The following is a 21,144-nucleotide window of genomic DNA, read 5'->3' on the forward strand; positions in this document are numbered from 1 at the left end:
ATGATAAGGGCTTTTATGGAGTATTTGAAGAAAGCATTTAAACAAAAGGAATAATTTAGCATGACAATAAAATTAAACTCCTTTATTAAAAAGTCTTACAGAATGCTTTTATACCATTGTATCATTTGATCACCACAACTACTTGCTTTTACATAGCTGAGAAGCTTGAAATTCAGAAAAGTGAGGTCCAAAATCTAATATGTAAATATATTTACAATATATCAAAGGAACAAAGCTGCATACAGAAATAAATTCATTATTTCATAAAATGTCTGTATGTATGTGCATGCATACATAAACTGAAATACAGAGAGAATAGGATTTGGAAGCATATAAACCAATGAGTCAGAAATAGTTTGGAAGAAATAGAATCATGGGTATGTTTCATTTCTTTTTATTTGTATATTTTATGATTTTTTTAAATGAACGTGTATTATTTTGACTATATTAAATTGACAAAATAATAAAATGTGGACCCCCATCAGACACCATAAAAAATCTAACTCAAAATAGATCAAAGACCCAAATGAAAGGGATAAAAACTTTTTAAAGACTTAGGAGTCATCTTCATAACCTTGGGTTATGCAAACTCTTCCAAGATACAATACTAAAAGCACAGATAACAAAAGAAAGGCCAATAAATTGAACTTCATCAAAATCCAAGCATTATTGTGCCAATGATAATATTCAGGAAGTGAAAAGATCTCTTTTCCAATGAAGATAATATTAACAAACCATATACCTGGTAAGGGACTAGTATTCAGAATGTATGAAGATCTCTTCTAATACAGTGATAAATGAATTTTAAAATGGGTGAAGTTTAGATATTTCTCCTAAGAAGCTATGCAATTAGCTAATCAGACATGAATAATATTCAGAATCATTAGTTTTTTGGGAAATACAAATTAAAACACAATGAGATACAACTTCATATCCATTAGGATGCTTATAATAAAAAGACAGACAATAACATTATTGACAAAGCTATAGGGAAGTTTATTTTCTTATAAATTGGTGAGTATAAAATGGCAGAATCACTTTGGGAAACAGTTTGGCAATTATTCAAAATGTTAAACATAGGAGTTATCATAGAACCCAGCTGTTATACTCCTAGGTATGTACCCCAAAGAATTGAATAGACATATTCACACAAAAACTCTTCAATGAATGTTCACAGCATTATTCATAATAGCTCCAAAGTGGAAGCAACCCAGATGTCTCTTACCCCATGAGTGTATAAATAAAACATGGTATAGCTAAGCAATGGGATATAATTTGTAAATAAAAAGGAATGAAGTATGAATATATGCTACAATATGGTTAAAGCTTGTAAATATTATACTAAGTGGAAGAAGACAGTTAATATAGGTTAACTGGGTGGTAACTTTAGACCAGTAGAGTGTGGCTCGAGGAAGTAGGTCACTGAGAATGTACCTTTGGGTTTATATTTTGTCACTGAGTATAGTTCTCTCTCTCTCTGCTTCCTGGTTGCCATGTTCTGATCTGCTTCCTTCTGTTATGATGTTCTGCCTCATCTCAGGTCCAAAGTTATGGAGTTGGTCAACTGTGGACTGAACCATTGAAACCATGAGCCAAAATAAACTTTTCCTCTTCCAAGTTGTGTTTTGTCAGGTCTTTTGATCACAACAACAGCAGCAACAACAACAACAACAACAACAACAACAAAAACTGACTAGAACAGCCTGGATAGGCAAATTTGGAGGTAACAAATCAGTGGTTGTCAAGAGATGGGGACAGGAGAGGGGAGACAGATTGAGAGTGACTAGTGACAGCTAATGGGTATCAGGTTACTTTTTGGGGGAGATAAGATGTTCTAAAAAAAGATTGTGCTGACTGTTACGGAGTACTGAGAATATACTAAAATTTTTGAATTGTACATTTTAAATGGGTAAATTACATGGTATATGAATTATATCTCATCAAAGCTGCTAAAAGTATATCATTAGGGTACTTTAACATTAGCAAAGGCACTTTTCTGGACATTTCTCTAAAGCAGCACAATAATCTATGTTGCTTTTTTTTAATACTAGATATCATTTCAGCCAATTTTTGAAGTGAAGGAATCAAGGCTCAGGAGAGTCAGGGACTTGTCCAAAGTCGTATTTCCAGAACCTTCCTTTTAAGACAGATATACTAGAACTTCTGAGTTGGAATCTCCTCTTTCTACTGTATTATGCAACTATTCACTTCTAATATTCTCCTTATACATATTTTACTTATGCACCTGGGTGTGTACTATAATTTGGTAAAATTCAATTGGTAAAATGAATTGCTTGGCCTTATTTGCATGCCACAACATAAAACTGAATTTAAGATTTTGTGAGCCAGTTGAAAGATTACATATAAGTTGAATAAAATAATGTGAGCATTATTCAACCTATGTCAAAGGACGACTTAATTGTGAAATAAGTGACAAAAATGCTTTATTTAACTAATACCATATATCTCCTTTACTTCTCTATGTTTAGTATGTTAAAATCCCCAAATCAAAAGAGATCACATGGGGCTGGGGATATAGCTCAGTTGGTAGAGTGCTTGACTTGCATGCACAAGGCCATAGGTTCAATCCCCAGCATCAAAAACACACACAAAAAATCACAAACTGAAAAAAGAATGAAAACATCTTTCAATTCTTGGTTACTGATATATAAACAGGTATTGATATTTTTAGGTGTTCATGTTAGTTTTCTGTTTTTGTGACAAAGTACCTGAGAAAAATAATTTTAAAGGGGGAAAGATTCATTTTGACTCTGATTTTAGTTTATAGTTTCTTGGCCTCCTTATTATGGGCCTGTGATTATGTAGAACATCAAGGTGGAAAGGGTCTATGGGGCAGAGTTGCTTACTTCATGGTGACTGGGTAAAAGAAAGACAAGAAAATGAAAAAGAGGGAAGAAAGGGCAGGGATAAAATATGCTCCCCAATGTCACAGCCCCAGAGACCACCCCCTTCAACTAAGTTTACCTTCCACAGGGTCCACCACCTGTCAATAATCCACCTGTCAATCCATGAGGTCAGAGCCTTGTGATCCAATCACTTCCTCAAAGCCCCACCTCTGAACACTGCTGCCTTGGAGTCTAAGCCTTCAACACAGGAGCTGTGGGGAACAATCCAGAGCCAAACTGTAATAGTATTAAAACTTTGTACATTTCACTCAATGCAGATCAAGAATAAACAAATTGTTTGTGGAAAAGTATCTGAGAAGTGTGAAGGGTTAATGTGCTTATTAATCTGGCTAATATTCTGGGGGGAGACCATGGGAGTCTCCTGATCTGCTGCAGCTCTCTTTACAGAGAACACTTCATTCTGAACCCTGAAACACAACACTTCCTGGAATGTAAACTAAAACCATTAGTTCTCTTTGACCCTATTCCAGGATAATTTGACTAGAAATTAATAACTGTCAGCTGGAGATGTTTTCTTGGCACTGAGGCAAAATGATGTTTGATTCCTCCTTCAGGTTACTCACATTGCACATCACAATTACATCTGAAGATTAAGTTACTGGCTGGAGTGAGAAAAAGAATTTTAATTTGCAAAACAATTATTGCTTTTTTTGAGGTCATGAATTTGTTTTTCTAGATGTTTTAAAGTGCTGCCTCACTCAATTGCTAAGTAACAAGCAAAGCTAATGATATGGTTTCTATGACTTCATAATAAAGTATTCTGTGTTTTATATTTGAACCAGGTCTTTACAAAACATTTGAAACAAAATCAGCCCATGACTACAATATAAAATAGTAAAGCAAACAAGCAAATAAAAATCAGTGACCCACAATGTTTACCAAGTACTGAACATATTGGCATTTTTTTAAGAAAAAAATAGATGGTAAATAGTGATTGAAATTTGTATTTACTGTTTCTCCTTTCAGTTCATTCCTCTCCATTCTACCTTCTACCCCAGGTCAATATATATCTATATACATACACACACACACACACACACACACACACACACATACACACACACATACACACACACACATGCATACATATATGTATATGTGTGTGTATATATATGTATATATATACATACATATTTTTGTTTTTCTTTATATATATTCCCCTATGTCATAGCAGCAACAGTCCCAAATTTCTTCTGTAGACATCATAAGAGAAGAATAATTGTGTCTTTTCTAACTTTTAATCTCACTCAAACTATGATTGGTTGTGTACCTTCTTGGTGTTAGTTGTTTGCCCAATGTGTGACCAACTTGCTGAATATGGGTGGACCAAGAGTCAGAGCCAGACCTGGTTCCTAATTTACCATACAGTTTTCTGCCAACCAATTCAATAAGAGTTTGTCCATCTTTAGCCACCTTTACCACATTATCATGGCAGCAGTATAGTCTGGAATCCCAGGGTACATTTAGACTCATTTAGACTTTGGACTCATGGGGCAGTGTTGTTTCACATTTCACTGGGTGGTGACGATGATACCAATAATTTGAAAGCCAGTGGCTACCTTTGAAGGGGGAAGAGGATTGTGGTTGTGTTCATAAGTCTCACTTCTGAATCTTCCACTCCATTTTGGACAGAAGGAGAAATTTGGATGGCCTATAGATTTAGCTGGAAAAATGTTGGGGCATTACAATAAGATCTATCTAAACTTGCATTTGTTTCCTGCTGTTAGCATGGAATAACATGAGGCAAGTTAGTCAGTGTGTCTTTTTCTTCTTTTCTCAAATGTAGAGAGTAAAATTTGTTTGTTGGAGTTGTTATAGGAATTACATTAGACTGTATGAAGGCCTTGATAGTGGGTAGGCTTCATATTTTCCAGAAATTTGGTCAATAGGAACAACCAAGGAAAGACTGATTGAATAGATTTCATATTTAAAAGATTTCTAGTCTGGTAATCTGGGACTTGTGTGTAGCTACTAAAGAACACCAACTCTACAGTGTTTTATAATTTACCAAGCATTTTCAACTTATTATTTGCTTTATTCTTATGAAATTCTTGGGTGGAGCTAGGGTCAACACTTCAAATGCACACTGTTTAAAATCTGTTTAATGCAGATGAGAAGACTGATGCTCAGAAAGGTCACATAATTTATCCAGAGTCACAGAATTGTCAGGCAAGCCAGGATAAAAGCCAGATCTCTCTTCAGCCATGTCTTCATTAGGGACCTCTTCTGAGAAGAAAGGACATAGTGCTCCGAGGTTCACAATACTCAGATCCACGAGTCCTCAATTCTCATTTCTCTCATGCTTCTGTGAATATGTGCCTTGAATAGAAATGTATGTATTTTAACGGACAATACAGAATCCATTTTAGTGATATTTTTGTACACCTGACAATTTTATGCTCATTGATTTGTTGTGCTACTGAAACAAATATCATTTCTATATTTTCAAGTACCATTTACATTTCCTCTAAGATTTTATACCGGTCTAGTCATCTAATGAATTAAATTTGCATTTATTTCACTTTAGAAAGGTTGAGAGAATTTTCTATAATAAATAATTTAACTGAAAAAATTTACATAAATTGAATTCTGGCTTCATTTTAATGGTATCAGCCCTGAAAGGTAAACAGCAACCTAACTCGATGGTGTTTTGTTTTTAATGTTTTGTCATTGAAAGAATTTTAAGGTACTGTGGATTTTTTTAAAGGTAAGCTTATATTAGAGGGATTGTTTAGATGAGCAATTATAGCTTTCTGATTTCATTATACATAGCATACATTATTTCTTTGGGAATGTCTGTTAGTGTGCATTGCTGCTTTAAGAAAATAAGAAAAGGATAATGTTTACTGATAAGAAATGTTTTTTTTTAAAGAAATGAAAGTGTAGAGAACGTATTCATATACATAGCATCTCTACTATTTCCCCGCTCAGGAAATCAAGCCTGGTAATGAACTTTGATTGTTCCATTCAATTTCAGCTAGAGCCATAATGAATCAAGATACTCTATAAACTCATTAATACTAAGTAGCTCTCTTTCTAGCCTTTGGTTTCCTAAATAACTATCTATTCACATCATGGTTAAGGACCTTCCCTAGTGCCTTTAGTAATTAATGGATGGTAGCATTGCTCAACAGTTTCTTAAAAAGCCAAAGATCATTTACTGTATTTGGAAAAATACAATGCATGTCTGAAAAGATGTGAGAGTTCCTTGCATCTGTCAATCTCTTATTGGTCATCAGTATATAGCATGTCAGTTAGATGGTTTCCATAGGAGAGAGTAAGCCTTGCTAATCTCTATAAAACCCAGAAATCACTGCTCTATCATTCCAACTTAATGACTGATTTTTATGCTGGAAGAATAGTGCATATACATTTAAAGTAGCAAGATCTCTGCAGATTCAACAGAATGCTAAGTGAAACAGAGATGCTTTCATCGCACAATATAATGAATCAGAAACATGAGAAACATAAAAATTTTAAAAACATAAGCCTAAATGTCAGATTGCAGAACAACAACAACCTAACTTTTTTACTATGTTTGATGGGAAAATGTTAAAACAAAATATTGGGCTTATCTTGCAGAAACTCAGAGTCAGATATAGTCATTTTTTCTGCATATTATTAAGATAAAGTTTAAAATCATTCTTAAATTTTAATTTCCTTTGTCTACAACAAAGACTGTGTATATGATTATGAGCCATGGTAGAGTTCAGTTCATGATCTAGCAATGGCAAAAAGTAGCCGATGTCAGTAGTTCTGAATTTTACTTTCATTCACAGGTCACTTGTTTATTTGGATATATGTAAATATCTTATTGCATATCTATTCAAATAAACTAATGTGAGCTATAGATGTTATAGGGACAGTAAAAAATGTGAAGTTACTTTCTAAATGATTATGAGATTTGAAGAACAAATAGTAGGAAATGTTATCCCCACAGTTTGTATCGGGTATAAATTTGGTCAAAGAAACTTGGTTAAAATATAGCTCCTGGGCTGGGGATGTGGCTCAAGCGGTAGCGCGCTCGCCTGGCATGCGTGCGGCCCAGGTTCGATCCTCAGCACCACATACAAACAAAGATGTTGTGTCCGCCGAAAACTAAAAAATAAATATTAGGGGCTGGGGATGTGGCTCAGGCGGTAGCGCGCTCGCCTGGCATGCGTGCGGCCCGGGTTCGATCCTCAGCACCACATACCAACAGAGATGTTGTGTCCGCCGAGAACTAAAAAATAAATATTAAAAAAAAAAAATTCTCTCTCTCTCTCTCTCCTCTCTCACTCTCTCTTTAAAAAAAAAAATAAATAAATATTAAAAATTTTTTTTCTCTCTCTCAAAAAAAAAATTAAAAAAATATAGCTTGTATATGATTACCAGCTCTCAGTTCAAAGAAATGCAACATTGGAAGTGTTTTCACTTTGATATCCTTCTTCAAGCACAAATAGCGACATAATGGCCTTTCTCAGACTACAGATTCCTATAATTTCTTGCATTTTCATGATGCTGTGGGTTTTTTTGTTGTTGTTGTTTTTGTTTTGTTTTGTTTTTTGTTAATTTCCAAGATGAATACCCCACTGTGTTAGTTTCTTAGGACTGCCATAATTACTATTAACTGCGTGGTTCAACAACATAAATGTATTTTATCCCAATTCTGGGGGCTAGAAGTTAGATACCAATGTATTGGAAGTATTGGTTTCTTCTGGAAGCTGTAAAGGATAACGCATTCCAGGCCTCTCTCTCTAGCTTCTGGTGGCTTCAGACAGCCTTTGGTGTTCCTTGCCTTACAGCTGCCTAACTCCAGTCTTTGTCTCTGTCTTCACACAACCTTCCCACCTGTCTCAATTTTCCTCTGCCTTTTTCTTATAAGGACACCAGCCATTGGACTTTGGGTCCATCCCATATCCACGGTGATCTCATCTTACGCCCTAGTTCCACAAATTAGTTTAAGTCCAACCAAAGTTTTGCCAGATAGCAGAGAAATAAGAGAATCAACAATAACAAAGTAAATACTTTATAATGTCATAAGAATTAAATGTAGAAAATGGCACTTTGTTCTAACATCAGTTCTTCCTAGTTTTTTCTTATTAAAATGCAATGGTAATAGCAAATAAGAATTATTTATAATTTAAAAAAATTTTTGGTGCATTTTGGTAACAGCTGTAAATGCAGTGAGGTTACTAAACTGATTTCTCTTATCAATTATTCAGAACTATTATTTGACAGCAGCCCAAACCCCAACTGTGTCCAAGAATACAGCTGCTGGAAGCTCCTTCATGTGACATTTGTGTCCATCACTGTCTGGCTATAAATAAGCCTGAAAATGCCCTTGTTTTCCCAAAGTCCGCATTATAGTGATTCACATTTCTTTTTCAACCTGACCACCAAGAAATAGTCTTCTCTACAACCACAATGAGAGTCATTTTCAGGGCCAGATTCTCAATGGCTTAGCTTGAGTTATGAGACTTCCCACCCTAGGACTAATTACTATCCCAACTCGTTACATGTCCTTCCCTGAGGTCTGCATGAGAGGCCTATTTCTAGAAGGAAGTAAGAAACTACCTGGATAAAAACAGATGTTGCTAGTCTGATACTGAGCACTGCTTAAAGGTTATCAGAAAATTTCTGTGTTTGAGCCCTGCAAACTCATGGCTTTCAGTCTCAGGTCTCCCCTGTTAGCCCGTGGTCCTTTTGTCCATCCTGGTATTGGTTTTATGCATTAATTCATTGGGAGCCTGCTGAGATTTTGTCTTGATGTTGGAAAAATAAACAGTACACAGGCCCTTCCCACAAATAACTTGAAATCAAGAACAATAATAAACATGTAATTAAAATATAACATGGTCATGACCCTCACTGAGGTCTGGGAAAAGTGCTTTTTGCAGAGATGAAGAGATAACTAGCCAAGCATACATCAGGCATACATCAAAAATGGGACATGGCAAGGCATGGGTGTCTGCAGATAAACTTAGTTAGATGGGTTTAGGAGAGTATGCACTGAGGCTGGAGGTTAACAGAGTAGAAGCCATAGATGAAGTGAAGTGTATCATATAACAAGGCTGTTAAATACCTCTGTAGTCTCCAGATTCTCTCTTCCTCAATAGGTTGTTACCAAGCAATTCCTCTTAATGTTGGCTTTGGTCATGTCATCTTCCTTTTGGAAAATGGACAAGACCTCCAGCACCTAAAACACATAGTAATTTGAGCTGTATTTTGGAGATCCTGAAGTGAAGCACTTGAGACAATGTTTCTGTTCCATGTTAATTACTGTGGTTGTTTGTGCTGTTAGCCTGGCATTCCTGTACTCTGTATAGTATTGTTCTGTTTTTTCCTACATCCACTCTGTCCAAACAATGATACTCACTGTTCCCACAGAGGTCTTGTTACCTTCCAGTGTTGTAACCTGCATTATCTTCTTAGGTTGGACTCTGGTCCATAATTTCCATCTAAAGGTCACCCCCATCGTCTTTCTTCTCATATCATTTTGCTTAAACATCTTTGATGATGTTTAACATGGAGTCTTATACTATGGTTATTTATGTACATGGCATCCCATCTAATTTTTTGTATCAGATTGACTCTAATTTGGTGTGTTTTGTGGCCTGATTTCCCTTCCACCAAGGAGATTTCCGACTATTTTTTATAAGGGATCTTCTCTCTGCTTTCACCTGTTGTGAAAGCTGCTTATGGGTTTGGTTGTCTCAAAGAGAGTTTTTAATATGACAATTTAGAAATTTTCATATTTCTAAATCCTCAGTTCTTTTTTTGCATTTGCTTTTTTTTTTAGTTATACATGACAGTAGAATATAATTTGGCATATTACATATACATGGAGTATAAATTATTCTAATTAGGATCTTATTCTTGTGGTTGTACATGATGTGGAGTTACCCTGGTTGTATATTCAAATACAAGTCTAGGAAAGTTATGTCTGATTAATTCCACTGTCCTTCCCATCCCCTCCCCCTACCTTCCCTTTGTCTAATCCAATGGACAACTATTCTCCCCCCTCACCCTCCATTGTTGTGGGTTAACATCCACACACCAAAGAGAACATATCAGAGAGGATTTAGAATAATGAAGAAGAGAATACCACTATGTTATAGAGTGGATGGATAGCTTATGTCTGGATGCTTTTGTTTGGATAAAGACATTTCATATTCAGTACACAAAGATATAGGATGTTTATATAACATGAAAAAACACTCATCACAAAATGCATAGTTGAAGGAAATATAGGTGTGCATCTGAGAAAAGAATTTTGGAGCATGAAGCACTGAACTAGGATTTCATACCAGTATAAGAAAAACTTATCAAGAGCAAGACATGTTCAAAGGATGAGTTGACAATTGGAAGATAAGTTGAAAGGAGTGGCTCCTAGGAGTTTTCAAGAAAGGGTTAGACTACCAAATATCACATTTGTTATAGAAGAAGAGATTTAAGTAATGCTTTGAAACCAGTGTATGCAATAAACATCCTTAATATGTTTCCCAATTTAGAAAAGAAATATGACAATTACTATTTTTTAGTTTTTAAATGTATGTCTATTGATTAATTTTTTTCTGGAATCTTTAGCCAAAGTAACAAGATAATATAAATGAAATGAGATATAAAAGTTGAAAAGAAGACATAAAAATTGTAATTATTTGCAGAAGATGTGGTTACTTATGGATTAGAAACAAAACTTATCCAGTTTATTTATGAGAATGAAGTGAAAGGCTGTTAAGATTATTGGGAGAGTTTTGTAAGGTAGTCATAAACTGACAATATTTTTGCACTATGCTTATTAGAAAAAAATGTATGCATGTGTGTTTGGGGAAAGGATAATGAAATCTAATAGCACTCACAACAGAGATAGGAAATGGTGGAGAGTAAATTTACCAAGAACTTTCAGAGGCATGTGAAATAATGGAGCCAAGAATTACTGAAAAACATGAAAGCTTAAATGTGCAGATAAAGATGCCCCTTTGGATATCTTAATATTTAAAAACAAGTTAATAATTTTAAGAAAAACTCAAGTAAAATTTAAGTTGTCTCTTTTGACCTTGAAACTCATTCTAAATTTCATCCAGTAAGTTAGAGACAATGCTATAGGAAAAAGGCAACTCAGGATAGGAATAGTTCTGCTCATTATTAAAATGTATTACATAGCTATACTTAGAACAGTATAGAAAAGGTGCAGGACTAGGGAAATAGAGCAGTGGTTTAAAGGGAAAATTCCAGAAATAGACCCAAGAGTATAAAAGCATTTAACAAATGTAACTTTTTAAATAAATGAACTAAAGGTGAATTATTCCATCAATGGCATTAGGATGACTGATTAAATTTGAAAAAAAAAAGAAGAAAGAAAAAAACAAGGTTAGATTACCAGAACACCATATGTTCATCTATCTACTAACTATTAATGGCTGGAAACAGCAGTATCTGTTTTATTCTCTCTCACAGTGTCTATGAGTCAGGAATTCGAGACGGGTACAGATGGTCTGATCTGACTCCTATTCATTAATGCAGTAGCAGTTGAACCGTGGTGGTGGTGATTGGAGCAGGAACAGGAGGACATCGAAGCAGCTGGGCTCTGGACCAGCCTCATTTCTGTGGAGTCTCAAGATCTCTTTATATGATTTCTTGGGCTAGTTGGGGCTTCCTTACAGTTTAGAAGCCTCAGTGACTCAGATTTCTTAGGTGGTGGCTAAAGGTGTCAAAAGCAAGCAAGATAAAACTAAATTGCCTTTTGTAACAGAGCTATGAAGTACGTAGTATCCTTTCTGCCACATTCTATGGGTTAATAATGAAAGACAGGCCTGTCTTTCAAAGGTGAGGCACAGGCCCACTTTCCTGATGGAAGGATCGTCAACATCATTGTATGAAGAACATGTGGAATAAGTTGTCTTAGTCCACTTTCTGTTGCTATATCAAAATACCTGAAACTCCCATGATTTATAAAGAAAAGAATTTTACTTTGGCTTATGCTTCTAAAGGCTGGGGAAGTTCAAGATTGGACAGCCACAACTAGCAAGGTCCTCACTTGCATTATAACAAGGAAAAAAACTGGAATGGCAAGCAAGCACATGTGGTAGAGAAGAAAGATCAAAGGGGGTTAGATGCTTTATAACAACTGAGTCTCATAACTAACCCATTCTCAAGAGGAATACATTAATCATTTCACAAAGGCAGAGCGCCATGATCCAGCTCTTATTAAAGAGCCCACTATCTCTTCACTACCTTACATTGGCAATTAAACTTCAATATGAGTGTTGGCCAACTATAGCATTATTCTAGCCATCTTTAGAAAATACAATCTGCCATACTATGTCACATGTTACTGACTGGAACTTCATTAATCTGAGAGGATAGTTCCTCATCTCTCTTCCATGATAGCCAGCTAGCATCATAGACCAATGAATTTCAAACTTCATTATGTATCAAACTTACTTGAGGGCCTTCTTCAGTCACAGAGTTCTGGGTCCTACCCCAGAGTGTCTAGTTCATCATGTTTAGGAGTAGCAGGATAAGAATTTGCATTTCTAGTAAGTTCAAAGATCATGCTGATACTACTGGTCTGTTATAATGTGGATGCAGAACGTCTTCCCCAAAGCCCATGTGTTGGACAGTGTGGCAGTGTTCAAAGGTAAAAAGATTGTATTATAAGGGCTCTGGCCTTATCAGTGGATCAATCCCTTAGATGAAATAATAATCTGAATGGATTACCAGATGGTAACTGTAGACAGGTGGGGCATGATTGGAGAAAATAGGCTACTGAGAAAATGGCCTTGGCCCTTTTCTATCTCATTCTCTCTGCTTCCTGACTGCTGAGCTGAGCTGCTTTTTTCTGCCACACCCTTCTGCCATGATGTTCTGTCTTACCGTGGGCCTAGAAGTGAAATCAGCCAACCATGGACTGAAACTTCTGAGACCATGAGCGAAAATGAATATTTCCTCCTCTAATTGTTCTTGTCAGATATTTTGGTCACAGTGACTAATGGTAACTAACACATGGTCTGAGGACCAGATTTGGGGAACTACCATTTTAGACGTATAGCATTTGTTCTTTGCTTACTACTATCTTTCAGGTGGATACTTTGGGCCTCAGAGAAAGAAATATTTCCCATGCAGTAAAACCTTTTCCAGAATTGAAATGGACCTGTATCTGCATTCATGGTTGGCCAAGGGATATTAGTGGGTTGAAGAGAATAGGAAGAATTTCTAGGCTTTGATAATCCAGCTAGCCTGCACTCCTGCCTTTTTGTAGTGACAAGGATTATGTATAGGGCTCTGATCTTCATATTGTTGTCCATTTATAGTCTAAATGGACATGGTATGTTTCTTGTTTAATTTTTTTTTTAAAGAAGATGAGTGGATTCTAACCTGAAATTACATATCTATTAATTTAATAGAAATCTATTTGTATATCTCCCACAGCTTCTGTCTTAATTGATAGTATATCCAGGTATAAGAACTGTGGAATATGAATGATCTTAATTGAATATGAATTAATCTTTTTCATTTCTTACCTATACCTTGGACAGATCAATTCTTTTTTAGTCCTTTCAAAGTATGCCAACTCAGTTTCCAAGTTATGTCTAGCTCATGAGTCAATCTCTGACTCACCATGGACTAGGGAGAGATCCTTGTAAGGGAAGAGGATGGAGCCTTTCCTTATTCTTCCCCTCTGCTTCCAGATACTATATCCTTGGGCTGTTGAGACTGCACAAGATCAGGTTGAGGGGAAAATATCTTTTGCTTAAATGCCACTGCTATGGTCCTCCCTTGGCAGTTAGTTCATTTGCTTCTGTGTAAGAGGTACTCAAAGCCTGACTAGATTGTTGTGGTTGCTCTTCAGGGATTCATGAGAGACCCATGCTCCCTTGTGACATGGGAGACATGTTCCTGCAAGACCTGTTCCACATTCCATCTGTTGGGGACTCCAGGGTACAGTCCAAGCCTCACACTATTGGGCTGTCTATCATGCAGCACCTTTGGTTGCCTTCCGTGATGTTCAAGTATCCTTAAATTCTTACTACTTTAAATGGTAGTGATATAGGCTAGACCACTGACCCTTCTCTCATCCCACCATTTCACTTTAATTTCTTCCCTTCATCCACCTAGGCACAGGGTACAGATCAACTTAGAATGACAAGGATTACTTGAATATACTACATAAGTGGATATACACTCAGGAAATGAGATGCTACATTCCCTACAAGCTTCCCCTCATGTCTACAAGTGGCCTTCAACTCTATCATACTCAAATACCAATACTTTGTATTACCTACTCCTTTTTATTATTAAATAAAACAAAGATAATAAAATATCATAGAAATGCTCTAACTATAAAATAAAGGAAAAAGAGAAAGAACGTCAGGAATGTTTACATAGAAAACATAATGGAATAGATGTTTGCATCTATTTATGATGAATATTTGGATTTAAGATTGAAGATTTAAGAGAAACTCAGAAAAATCTGTATATAGAAAAGAACATTAAAGGACATGTGTGTGACTGGACCCTAATTAAAACTAGTGGAATGATAGGCAATAATAATTTGACTTATATGTAATTGATTAGAGAAAAAGATCCTCAACCAAGATAAGGAAAACATGCGAAGGGAAATACAAACTGTCAAAATGAAAAAAATTAAAAATTAGCAAACGAGTTAGTTTTATTTGTAAGTGTAATATGAAAATAAATTTCATCTTATATCATAGGTTGGGTTAATAATTATAAAACAGAGAAAACATGTCCTGTTTTGAAATGCCACCACATGTCAAGGCACATACTCAGCATCTGAATGTCTTGCAGAACATGCTAAAGTTTCAGAGTGTGAAACAACTCTGCACTGGGTGAGGCCCTCGTGTGCATGGCAGGATGTGTAGCTCTCCTGGCTCCTTCCCATCAAATGCCTATCATGCCTAGCCAACAAGAAAAACATTAGCAAGAAAATCTCTCAAAATTTCCAACATGCTCCCTAGCATGGTCCCCCCTTTGTGAGAAAGAATTTATTTTATTGTTATTAAGCAAGACCATCTCATTGGTGCATTCAGCGGGAACTGCTTTTGAGTTAAATTTCAGCATAATATCACTTGCTTACCTGGAAACTCAGCACTATATTTCTGTGAATGTAACATTGAAGATACTATTCACATCACATAGTTTCTTTCTATGCAGACTAATGGGATGCATTTATTGTTAACTTAATACTGGGATACTTCAACTTCTCCCAAATACTTCTCACTCTGAGTCATATATGTAGTCTTGTCTTTCTGTGTTGGGCTTATGAAATCTTAGAATCAAATTTCTGACCTGTGCCAGCAAGTTGATAGAATGGCATAAAATGCTTTGTATGTACTGACTTCATTCTTGATTTTTAATCTTATTTTCTACTCTCTTTTTCATTGCTTCATGTACAGACACAAAATGAATACCCCAAAATATATCCATTTTTAAAGTAATTTTGTTCCTGGTGGAACAAAATGACTTAATCCTTTTGGTTTGAATATAGATGAAACACAGAAACACATCATTTTTCCTGTACCAAATCCATAGAATTACACACACATACACACACACACACACACACACACACACACACACACACATACCCCTGTGGTTGTAAATAAAAAGGACTCCTATGGTAGACCAGAACCTGTGAAGACGGAAAGCCACTAACAAGCCCTGGATCTGGGCAGGTGATTTCTACCCAAGGACCTTAGAGTATAAAGCCAGGTATAATAGGCATGGAGTGGGAAGGACAGAAGTCAAGTTGCTTCCATAACATCACATCATATTTATACCAGTTTGCTCTGTATCAGTGGACTTTGGTGACTGCAAAATATGACTTTTGTTCAGAATTTGGTTTCAAAAGCTTCAGGACACTTGGTTCTCCAATGAGACCAACTATCAGAAGTGTCCTATGAAATTTCTTTCTAATGATTTTGCTAAATTACTCATTGGAGAACCAAGTGTGAGGAGAGATTACTCTTCAGACATAGTAGTAAGTTCTGCCTCGTTACGAAAGAGTAGGGTACTTTGTAGTGGTTTTCCTTGCACTGAAGATTCCCCTGGGTTTCTGTCACAAGCCACTCACACAAAAATACCAATCAACAAGCTATACTTTAATGACAACAAAGTTAGATGTTGGGATACAGCTTCATACAAATGAGTGTTTCACACCATTTTAACATGTACCCATAAGTCAACCTTAAAATATTGAAGTGAGTTATAAACCTCCTCAGTTGCATGAGTCTTGGTCATATCTCTCACTAAAGCAACCCTATATAAATGTAATACATTTTAAATCACCTCTTTTTTTTCTAAAATTCTTATTCAGCATTTTTTAGTTTAACTCTAATGTTTATTCAATTTCATTTATTAACACTGGGTATAAGTAGTTCTAGATTTACTTTGATATTAACACAAACAACGTTTGCATTGAAGTTAAGTCAGCTTTCCTATACTTGATGCACTGGTAAATCCTGATTCAGTAAGAAGTTCTTCAGAGCAATACATGTCTTTCTAGAAAATAATAACATAATTATATGCTGTCTGCCAAATATGAAAATGATGCCATTGACCAACTGTCAGAAGTATTCTATGAAATTTCTTTCTAATGATTATGCTAAATTATACTTAGAGTGTTTTAGAAAGATTTTTTTCTCTATGAAGTTAATTGGTTCAGATAAGGAATGAATGTGCAATATTAGCCTCATTAGCAACATGCCCTTTAACCAAATGAATTGCTTAAATAATATTTATTACTATTATATATAAAAAAATTTATTGATCATTAAAATACTGATACCTTCTACTTTTTGCATAGCATTAAGTCATCTCCAACTGTCTTGGAAGTTAGGGAATAACCAGTGAGAAGGAAAGAAAGTTAGGAAATAGAAATGAGTAGTGGGAGGAAGCCTAAATTAGCTTTTAAACACAGGCACCAGAATCATTCATTCACCTTTTATACGAGGAAATCCTTGTGGTTTTAGAGAGATAGTAGGTATTTAAAATAGTGACATATCAACAGTGACATAAAATAGTGACACAAATAGTGAAGTCAACATATTGTTTCCTCTGTTTATAAGGATGTCATTCTCCTTGGGTGGTGGGAGATCAGTTACTGTATTCCTAAAGTATCCAGAAAGATGCATAGTTTCTTTTGTGGTCCTGAGGTTTTAAATGTGATTGTCCTATTGCCCGTTACTTCATGATATGCTGTGGTAAAAAAGTCTACGTTTCCCTCCATCTCCTCCTCCCACTTTCTCGGGGCTGGAGCATTGAAGGTTTAATTTTTCAGGTACAAGAGAATTCCTCAGAGAAGGGATCAGAGGCTAACTGCTCCCTTAGATGCAGAAACCAGGGCATCACCAGAAAGTGATACAAGAGATATCATAACCCCTAGATGGTGTTTCTGTGGGTGTCAGGGGAGGGATGTGCACTGAAAGCTGTCATATGAGGACCACAGATGAGCTGGACAGGGAACATATGGATGCTATCTGCAGAGCAGCCCACTTTTGCATGGGGCTGAGCATCATGAGCATCTCAACTGTGACCAGGAGCTCTACTTTATTTCCTCAGAATTTTGTAAACTGAAGGGTCTTGCTAAAGTTTTAAGAGTAGCAGGAACCATTCAAAATGACTGACATTGCTGACCATGGCAGTGGGGGTCCAGAGGTAGATTTGATTAGATATAATAACGAAAAACAACATTCCTAGCAGTACTCATACAAGGAGAAACTGATAACATTAGCATGCACACTTTACCCATTCACTCCTGAGAGTTTCTAAAGGAATTAGTGTTATTTCTTGCTGTTCACATGTTCATTTTCTTTAGATTCCTATATATACAAAAGTGTAGAAGCTATCTTTTTATTTTGTGGAAACTCTTTAAAATATGGTCAATTAGTTTTAACTGCAGTGTATTTGAGTTGACAATATAATTATATAAATAAATATGTTCTAGTAATATAATGAAATTACTTCTGACTAGTAGAAATTCAGGTCATGATAAACATTCTATAAGGCTCATTGCTGACTTGTGGATTTGTAGAGGCCAACTAGTAATTATTTGAATTACTATCATGAAGGGTGTACTAAAATGACAAATAGAATCATCATTTAAATTTGCTGAGGCTGGCATAATTGAACATGTCATGGAGTTGGTATAAAGCATTTAGAAGTACTCTACAATGGACAACAGACAGACAATCCTCTGATTAAATTGGCAAATGATTCAGAAATGACAGGTTTTTTTTTTTCCTGATGATTCTATCAGAGAATAATTAACTGGAAAGATGAGAATGGTATCTAAGATTAATGATAACATCAATAAGCTATTTGAACTCAGGCGAAAAATGGATACACGGAACTCCGCAATTAAGCACATTTTGTTTAAATAAAGCACCCTTAGTTGCCAGGAAAATTACCCACTGCATTTATGTTTCCACTGGGAAATATTTCTTGGGATTGGGGCAACCAACACATTTCAAAAACAATGGGAGTAATATAGAAGTTAAAAATACTTTAGAAAGAAAGAAGGGTTCCTGACCATTATTCCATTATTATCTTAACCTCACAGTAAGATAATAGCATGCATATTAAGAGAAAAAAAGTATGATACATGTATCGGGAGAGTAGTGAAAGCCTGGTGGCAAGCAGCAAGGGCTTATATGGAGCACAGCATGCAAGACACCTGCAGTTATGTTCTTTGATCAAATTGAGAAGTGGATGAAGGGAATTCAATAGATGTAATATATCTGGACTTTACTAAATCATTTCCTTTATGCTGTATGATGGCTTACTTAATATTTTAATTAAAATTAGCTTAGCTATTTATAAAGATGCATATCCTAAAATAAACTCACAAATAAAAAAGGGAGATGAGACTTAGCAGTGATATATGAGCTAGGAATAGGGAGGCAAAAAACTCTCAAGTAGGGGCTGAAGGAAGAGTTGGTCTTTGAAGACAGTAAGTTAAAAGACACTAGGTAGGTGAGATGCTGACACAGTGTTACAGAACAGAATGGGCTTATCAAATATTAAAATTCAAGATTTATTTTTAAGAGGTAAAAAAGATATTTTTGCAATATAAGAAATGATGCAAATATTGTTAGTTTATAGATGTGCGAGCAAGACAGTCTGGTCTGCTGCTGGAGACTGTTCTTCTGATTGCAAAAGCTCTGAGAGTATTATTCTTAGAAAACCTTGAGTATCAAAAGTTGTATCATGATAACTGTTGGGTCTGTGAGATTGAAAAAAAACAAACCCAGCTGTCAAAGAGTTTGAAAAAAAATTGCAGAAATAAAATTTTATTTCTTGTAGAAATTTTAATAAATATTGCCTTAGATCCCATCTAGGTTTTAGTCATTAATAATGATCTTTGTTTTCTCATCACCATTAACCATATGATTAGCACAGTCTTCCATACATTCTTATCATCCTTATTACCTCTATTATGATAAAGAAAGCAGCTGTTGTAACAGTTGCTTTCATTTATTTCTTACATGAGTATGTTGGCAACCAGACCTGATCCTGAGATAACCAATAATCTGTGCTTTGCAAAACATGTTTCCTAATTTATCAATCACATCATATCCATTTTCACAATATGGCAACTCATACTGTGAAATAAAAGTCATATATAGAAACAAATTGTTCAGCCAAACACCCCAAATGCATGTCATTCAGAGTAAATGGTTTGATTTGAGTAGATGCCACTAGACAGTGGAATCTTAGGATGGTATTATATACCAATATTTTCACAAATGCCAGAGCTCCCTACTCAGAGCCCTAAGCTTTCCCAGAGTGGGAAAATTTGCAGAACATTTCAGTCACATTTGCAGAAAGCCTACTTGGCCTTGTCAGCACAGAGAGATGCATTTCCTCCTCTCCTTACTGTAAAATTCTATGTCTCCCCCAAAAATACTTATAAAAGTTGGTTGTGCTTGTAAACTGCCAAAGCTTACAAACCAGAAAATATGATAGTGTAATAAACAGATATGAATTCTTCCCAGTAGCACAAAACTCTTTTTAAGGCCAAACATACTATGAATCATGATTCCATTTTCATCACTTCATAGAAATTAATCAAATAGGACCAAGAGTTAATATAAACTGAAAATGAAATGGTTAACAAATGATATTGCCAGTTTTGAAATTTGGACATTTATAAGCACTTGGAAATCAGGACTATGTTGTTCCCATAGATTTAATTCATGTATTAATTCACATACAGAGATGTGTCTAATTAAGAGTTTTATTTGTCTTTTGATAAAATATGTCTATTTGACGACAGTAGGCAAGTACGAAAATTAAACAGGAAAAACTCAACACACACAAAAATAAATTCAGATGAAACATTTAGTGTTTCCCAGTCATTGAGATGGCTACAATTTCTGAAATCAGGTATTTATGGGTTCTAGTATTAATTTCCTTAATTTTTTCTTTTTTGAGTCATATAGTTATCACAATCTATCTCTTTAATCTCCAGGGTTGCAAAATGCATTATGAAGTATTTACACAATTCACTTGCCAAAGGAAATCCCCCACTCCACCCACTTTTGGAGAAGCATAACTTTGATGAGAGTCCTATTGTAGAGGAGGTTTGGAAACCCAATTCATTAAATTCCTAGCCAGAGTTAAGAGTGGGCCATGAGGCTGTTCCTACCTCAGCTGCTTCTGATAGGTGGTTTTCTTATAGTCCAGGCAATGCAGAACATGGCATCTCCAAGAAAACCAACCTAGAGTGGTCTGTCGGTGGTTACTTCTCTGAAAATATTGCAAAATGTCTTGGACCATAAGATCTGGACAGGATATTTTTAGCCAGATTTGGTCACATGTTTAGTGACCACACTGCTTATTAGAGGAAATGACTGCCTCTGAAAAGATAGTGTGTTACACCAGGTCATGTAGGGCCATGTGGAGAGGAACCTGCATCCCTCAGGAGCCAGCTGAAGCAAGGAAGTATAGGCAGAGCCTTCACTGTGGTTTTCACAGGAAGGAATGGGCAAGCCAGGGTGAGCAGCTGGATAGGCTTTTGGCTGGACAGTGTGGATAGTTCCGCAGCCTGGGCTCTAGGTGGTCCCTGGGTATCTAGTACCTGGCCCTGCGGTATTTAGGGCACAGGAATTCTGCCTCCAGGTGTGTAAAAGTCAGGAGAACTCCCTTCTGAATAGGGCTTTGTTTGGTTAGTTTGCATATGAAATATGCACTCCCGGGGAGAATAGTTTGC

The 21,144-nt window shown here is 35.9% G+C and overlaps 1 long non-coding RNA gene across 1 annotated transcript; it reads right to left on the reverse strand.

Annotated features, from left to right (window-relative positions):
• Positions 1-1,577: 1,577 nt before the first annotated feature.
• Positions 1,578-20,704, reverse strand: LOC308657958. Its single transcript, XR_014024110.1, has 4 exons — positions 20,581-20,704; positions 8,992-9,105; positions 3,968-5,246; positions 1,578-3,937 (listed from the first exon to the last, which is right to left on the reverse strand). It is a non-coding gene; the product is annotated as an uncharacterized lncRNA (long non-coding RNA).
• Between the last annotated feature and the right edge of the window lie 440 nt (positions 20,705-21,144).

Source organism: Spermophilus citellus (genome assembly GCF_964194105.1).
Source record: "Spermophilus citellus genome assembly, chromosome: 10".
NCBI classification, from domain to species: Eukaryota; Metazoa; Chordata; class Mammalia; order Rodentia; family Sciuridae; genus Spermophilus; species Spermophilus citellus.